The sequence below is a fragment of the Melozone crissalis genome, unplaced genomic scaffold, assembly GCF_028551555.1.
Source record: "Melozone crissalis strain CALT ecotype California unplaced genomic scaffold, PUWL_Pcris_2 ptg000247l_1, whole genome shotgun sequence".
Lineage (NCBI taxonomy): Eukaryota > Metazoa > Chordata > Aves > Passeriformes > Passerellidae > Melozone > Melozone crissalis.
This window is the reverse complement of record NW_026536006.1, coordinates 913,693-920,653: the sequence shown is the minus strand read 5'-3', so window position 1 is coordinate 920,653 and position 6,961 is coordinate 913,693. Positions and strand designations below refer to the sequence as shown.

Genomic DNA, 6,961 nt, shown 5'->3' with positions numbered 1-6,961 from the left:
GCTTGGGGATCTGACCCTTGGAGCTGATGGATCATTGCAGAATTTAGATTTTACCACTTCCCCGGAGCCCTGCCCTGCACACAGTGTGGTGTGAGGCTGCTGGAGCACTGTGGCAGCCCTCATCCTTCTGCTTTGCTCGGGGCTGTGATCCTCATGGGTGTCCTGGCTCAAGGTGAGCTCAGTCTCTGCTTGGGGATCTGACCCTTGGAGCTGATGGATCACTGCAGAATTTAGGTTTCACCACATCCCCAGAGCCCTGCCCTGCACACAGCAGTCACTGGGGGCTGTCTGCAAAGCTGTGACCCACAGGACACAGCCCTCCATCCCTCCTGTCCCCGGTGCCACCCAGTCCTGCTGTGCCACCTCCCCCTCACCCGTCCTGTGCACCCCAGCCCGGGCAAAGAAGATTCCTAAGGAATGATTTATTAACTATAATATGGTTGTAGCTCCAGATATAGATATAAACACATGCATAATGGTTATGGTGATGTAAAACAAGGTGTGTTTGACAGGATGGCTGCACCTTGAGGTGATGGGGTGGTGTCAGGGATGGCACAGGGAATGGCACAGGGAATGGCAGGTCCCTGTGAGTGCTGTCACAGCTGGGTGTGTGTTTGTCCCCTGTTCCTTGCAGTAGGCTTTAAATGTCCTTTTGGCAGCAGCAGCAGGCCCTGCCCCTGCTGCTGCTGTGTTGCTGTTTGCAGTGTGTGTTTGCCAGCAGATCTGTCTGTAACCAAGTGCCAACCAGTGACCCCCAACTACCGATCCCTCCCCTGTGCCTCCCCCAGGCAGGAAATTCCTCTGCATTGGCTCCCACCCCTCTGCTTCCAGCCCTGTGTGTAACTGCCATTGCCATCGGTTTTATATGTATGATAATTTCCCTTTTATATGTCAGGTAAATATTTGTAAGAGTTATACTCACACAAATGAGATTATTATTATTATTATTATAATGATTACTAATATATTTTTTTCATGTTTCATTGCCTGAGTAAAGACTGTGTTTATCACTCTTGAAAGCTTTCTTGGTGTTTGTGAGGTTGGTGAAGAGTTTTGGGAGGAGTGGGTTTTACTTTCCAGTATGGGCTGTGTTCTGCCTTGTCTTTATTAATGTGGTTTATATGGTTATTATTTGGTTTCAAATAAGCTCAGTTATCATCTGTTCCTAAAATCTGGATTTCTGAGCTCTGAAATTCAGACCTAGAATGACTTTTCTGGCCTCCCAGCACACTGTGATGGTCCTAAGCATGGGCTTTGTTCTGCCTTGTCTTTTTTAATGTGGTTTATATGGTTATTATTTGGTTTTAAATAAGCACAGTTATCATCTGCTCCTGAAATCTGCATTTCTCAGCTCTGAAATTCAGACCTGGGATGATTTTTCTGGCTCTGTAACTCCCAGCACACTGTGATGGTCCTAAGCATGGGCTTTGTTCTGCCTTGTCTTTATTAATGTGGTTTATTTGGTTATTACTGGGTTTCAAATAAGTACAGTTCACAGTATGGTTATTAATTGGTTTCAAATAAGCACAGTTATCATCTGTTCCTAAAATCTGCATTTCTGAGCTCTGAAATTCAGACCTGGGATGATTTTTCTGGCCTCCCAGCACACTGTGATGGTCCTAAGCATGGGCTGTGTTCTGCCTTGACTTTATTAATGTGGTTTATATGGTTATTATTTGGTTTCAAATAAGTACAGTTCACAGTATGGTTATTATTTGGTTTCAGATAAGCACAGTTATCATCTGTTCCTGAAATCTGCATTTCTGAGCTCTGAAATTCAGACTTGGGATGATTTTTCTGGCCTCCCAGCACACTGTGATGGTCCTAAGCCATGCAGTGAGCTCAGGCAGCAGGAAGAGCTGAGGCAGCAGCAGGATGTGCCAGGCAGGAGAATCCTTGTCCTAATCCCTGCACTGACCCTGACAGCCCTCTGTGGCCTTGGCTAAATCCTGCTGGAGCCTGGGGGGTGCAGAAATGGTTCCACTGGGAGAAAAGAATAGAACAACTGAAAATCTCAGGGATTTTCATTTGTTCTCTTGCACTTCTCCTTTGGTGGGTTGGAAAATCTGGAGGGAACTTCCCCAAGTTGTGATAAGAAAGGGGCTGTTCTCTGATGGAGCAGCTGGGCTTGATGGAGACCTTTGAGAGCCACCACAAGGTTCTGTGTCCAGAGATGGTTTCCAGAGCAGGATATGGAGCAGAGCCCAGCCCATCCATGGCATCCATGGCAGCATCACTAAGAATCCTTGTCCTGATCCCTGACAACCCTCTCTGGCCTTGGCTAATTCCTGCTGGAGCCTGAGGCGTGCAGGGATGGTTCCACTGGGCTCCCAGGGGTTTTCTGTTGTTCTCTTGCACTTCTCCTTTGGTGGGTTGGAGAATCTGGAGGAATTTTCCCCACCTTGGCTACTACTCATGACAAAAAAGGGACTTAACTGTGATGGAGCACCTGGGCTTGATGAAGACCTTTGAAAGCCACCACAAGGTTCTGCGTCCAGAGATGGTTTCCCAGGCAGGATATGGAGCAGAGCCCAGCCCAACCAGTGGCACCAGTGTGGTGCCATCACCCAGCATCACTCAGAATCCTTGTCCTAATCCCTGACAACTTTTTGTGGCCTTGCCTAAATCCTGCTGGAACCTGGGGGCTGCAGGAATGGTTCCACTGGGCTCCCAGGGGTTTTCTGTTGTTCTCTTGCACTTCTCCTTTGGTGGGTTGGAGAATCTAGAGGGGTTTTCCCCAGCTTGGCTGTTCATGACAAGAAAGGGACTTGACTGTGATGGTGCAGCTGGGCTTGATGAAGAATTTTGAAAGCCACCACAAGGTTCTGTGTCCAGAGAAGGTTTCCAGAGGAGGATATGGAGCAGAGCCCAGCCCAGTGTGGTGCCATCAGCCAGCCCACGTCCTTGGGGAGCTGTGTCCTGTCCCCCCAGCTAAGATGGCATTAGCCCAGCCCCTGATGCACTCAGCCAAGCAGATTAGCTGTAAGACCTTAAGACAAAAGAGCAGCTGCCCAGCCCACCCTGCACACTGCTGAGGATGCCTGCCATGAGGACCCTGCTGGCCCTGGCCCTGGTCACGTCCCTGGCTGGAGGAGGTAAGTGTCCCTTGGCCGGAGCTGTGTTTGCCTGCTAAAATTTGGTTCTTCAAAGGTATAATCACAAAAAAAAGTGGTAAAAGGGGGGTGGCTGCACTGCTCGGAGCAATGCCATGGAATTGGGGCAGCTCTGGGCTGTTTCAGGGTGTTTGGATCAAGGCAAGATGAACACTCTTGTGAGGTCCCCAGGATGAGGTGAGAGATGAGAATTTGACAATTATATATTATATTATATTACATCACATTACATTACATTATATTATATTATATCGTATCATATTAATGATATCATATTATATCATACTATATCATACTATATCATGTCATACTATATAATATTTTATTGTAATGTTACATTACATTATAGAAATGATATACCAAAACTATACTAAAGAAAGAGAAAGGAGACATCAGAAGGCCAGAAAAGAATGAATAATAAAAACCTGTGACTGGCCAGAGAGTCCGACACAGCTGGACTGGGATTGGTCATTAATTAAAAACAATTCACATGGAGCCAATCAAAGATGCACCTGTTGGTGAGCAACCTCCAGAGCACATTCCAAAACAATCAGAAAATTATTGTTTACATTTCTTTTCTGAGCCTTCTCAGGAGAAAAATTCTGGGCAAAGAAGATTTTTCTAAAAATATAGTGACAGAACACACCTGAACTTTTAGCTCAGAGCAGAAGAGAGGCTGTGAGGGACAAAAAAGGAGACAGAACACAACGCAGCAGTGGAAGCTGTGTCATTGTGGGCTAGTGGAAGGTGTTTAGTGGGCTCTGACCCCATGAAATCCCAATTTTGACCCCACCATTACCGGGTTTTCTCCCCGAGCTGGAGGTGGAAGCTGCGGCCCCGCTGCCACGAGAGGGCTCTGCTCTGTCAGCGAGAGCCGAGCTCCACCTCCAGCCCCAGCGCTGCCTCATCCAGCCCCGTCAAAATCAAAAATTCCTCATTTCGGGCACGAGCAGCATCTTCAGGTCCGGCTGTTTCTGGGGTGTGTTCTGACCGTGTTCACAGGGGTCTGGGGATGAGGAAGAGATGAGGATCTGACTCCGTGTTTCAGAAGGCTTGATTTATTATTTTATGATGTATATTACATTAAAACTATACTCAAATAATAGAAGAAAGGATTTCATCAGAAGGGTAGAATAGAATAGAATAGAATAGAATAGAATAGAATAGAATAGAATAGAATAGAATAGAATAGAATAGAATAATAACAAAGGCAGCTGTCTCTGACTCTCTGTCCTAGCCAGCTGACTGTGATTGGCCATTAATTAGAAACAACCCCATGAGACCAATCACAGATGCACCTGTTGCATTCCACAGCAGCAGATAATCAGTGTTTACCTTTTGTTCCTGAGGCCTCCCAGCTTCTCAGGAGGAAAAATCTTTAAGGATTTTCCATAAAAGATGTCTGTGGCAGTGTGTGGATGCTTTGAGGGGTCACACAGCTCTTGCACCACTGTCAGCTCTGCTGCTGTCTAACCTGCCTGTGGGCTCCTTAAAGGACAATCTGGAGATGGTTTGTCCCTCCTGTATCTTCCTGTCACCTTGCTTGTCCCCAAGCAATCCCTTGGGCTGAATTTCCTGATTACAGGGAGCTGCTCCCACAGGTTGGACGGATTCTCCCTTCTCCCCCCCTCCAAAATATTTCTTAAAATGAAATCTGGCACAAGAAGACAAAGATCTAGGATGGTTTTTAAATATTGTCTAGCTGTTTTTACTGTAAAAGGAATTCCAGCACTCTCAGGGAGTCTTTGCAGGGCAGGTTTAGCTGTCACCATTTTGAGTCACCCCTGGAAGAGTTTTGCATGAATTTTGCGGACAGATTTTAAAATTAATTATTATAATAATAATTATAAATGAGTCAATTTTAAATTAAAGTTGTGGATAGATGCTGCATCCTGCTGCATGCCATGGTAGCACCTGCTCATGGCTCTGTCTGGTGCCAACCCTCACCTCCCTGGGCTGGGGTCACCAGTGTGTGATTGTCGGGGCGCTGGGATGGTGCATTGGTGTCACCCTCACTCCTCCTCCTCACCTTCACCCAGGCAAAGCTCTGAAATGCCACAAATGCGTGGCATCCAACGAGAACGAGTGCAACCAGCAGGGATCCCACAGCTGCCCCCAGTACGCCGACGCCTGCTCCACCATCACTGCACCCAGTGAGTGCCTTGGATGGGGGGCTTGGGAGGAAAGGGGGAGCACCAGAGGGTCTTGGAGGGGACCAGAGAATCCTGAAGGGGTCTTGGAGGGGGTCAGAGGATCCTGAAGGGGGCCAGGGGGTCTTGGAAGGGGACCAGAGAATCTTGAAGGGGTCTTGGAGGGGTTCAGAGGGTCTTGAAGGGGGCCAGAGGATTTTGGAGGGGGTCAGAGAATCTTGAGGGAGGCCAGAGAATCCTGAAGGGGTATTGGAGGTAACTGGAGGGTCTTGAAGGGAGCAAGAGAATCTTGAAGGGGTCTTGGAGGGGGCCAGGGGATCTTGAAGGGGGCCAGAGGGTCTTGGAGAGGAACAGAGGATCTTGGAGGGGCCTAGAGGGTTTTGAAGGGGACCGGAGGGTCTTGGATTGGGACAGGGAATCTTGAAGGGGGCCAGAGAATCTTGAAGGGGACCAGAGGGTCTTGGATGGGACCAGAGAATCTTGAAAGGGACTGGAGGGTCTTGAAGGGGACCAGAGGGGCTGAGAACCCGAGGGTGAGGAGAAGCAGGGGACATGAGGCGGAGCAGGAGGTGTTTCTGCTTGAGGGGAGGAGAGAGATGCGTTAATTCCGCCCCACACTGAGGGGTTCTTCCTCCTGTGCCGGTGACAGCCGGGACAGTGCCTGACCCTCTGTCCCCTCGCCTTTCCTCGCAGACAGCATCATCAAATCCTGCTCCTACAAATCCTTCTGTGACCAGGCCCGGCGCGGCGGCTCCGGCGGCGCCACCGTGCGCTGCTGCTTCAGCGACGACTGCAACGGGCCGGCGGCTCGGGGCTCCCGCAGCGGAGCGGGGACAACCCTGCCACCTCCTGCCAGCCTCCTGGCCACGGCCCTGGCCGGGACAATGCTGCTGGGCTGGCTCTGAGCCCCGCCTGCTCCTGCTCTAGCCTAGGGACGGGCGGGGATGCTCCAAGGGAGGGTCACAGCACCGCCAGCCCAATAAACGCCGCAGTGAGAACCGCGTCCGCAGCCTCTGCTTGATGGGGAAAGCAAAACTCAGAGAGAAATGGAACCGGTTTGGCTTCTGGTGCCACCCCGGAGGGCTTTGCTTTGCTTTTGCAGGGATTCCCTCCCCTATGGTCCAACAGAGGCGGTTTTGGGCTGCTCTCTGCAAGCTGAGGCTGTGGAGAGAGACATGGGGGAGATGTGATGGTGTTCACAGGGGTTCTTGGATGAGGATCTGGCTCCATGTTTCAGAAGGCTTGATTTATTATTTTATGATATATATTCTATTAAAACTATACTAAAAGAATAGAAGAAAAAGTTCTCATCAGAAGGCTGGCTAAGAATAGAAAAAGAAAGAATGGTAACAAATGGACTCTCTGTCCGAGCCAGCTGGGCTGTGATTGGCCATTAATTAGAAACAACCACATGAGACCAATCACAGATGCACCTGTTTCATTCCACAGCAGCAGATAACCATTGTTTGCATTTTGTTCCTGAGGCCTCCCAGCTTCTCAGGAGGAAAAATCCCAAGAAAAGGATTTTCATAAAAAGATGTCTGTGACAGTTTGGCTTCTGGTGCCACCCTGGAGGGCTGCGAGAGGAGCCTGGGTGTGAAACCCTAAACCAGTTTAGTGTTTGCAAAGGGAGGGATGGGGAGACAGGGAGGGCTCGGGAGCTCCAGGATGCCGGGAGCAGGTAGCGGTGGGGCTGGC

The 6,961-nt window shown here is 49.3% G+C and overlaps 1 protein-coding gene across 1 annotated transcript in view; it reads left to right on the top strand.

Annotated features, from left to right (window-relative positions):
- The window catches only part of GOLGA7 (golgin A7), a 270,030-nt gene that overhangs the window by 23,548 nt on the left and 239,521 nt on the right, over nucleotides 1-6,961 (top strand). The gene's annotated exons all lie outside the window — the stretch shown is intronic.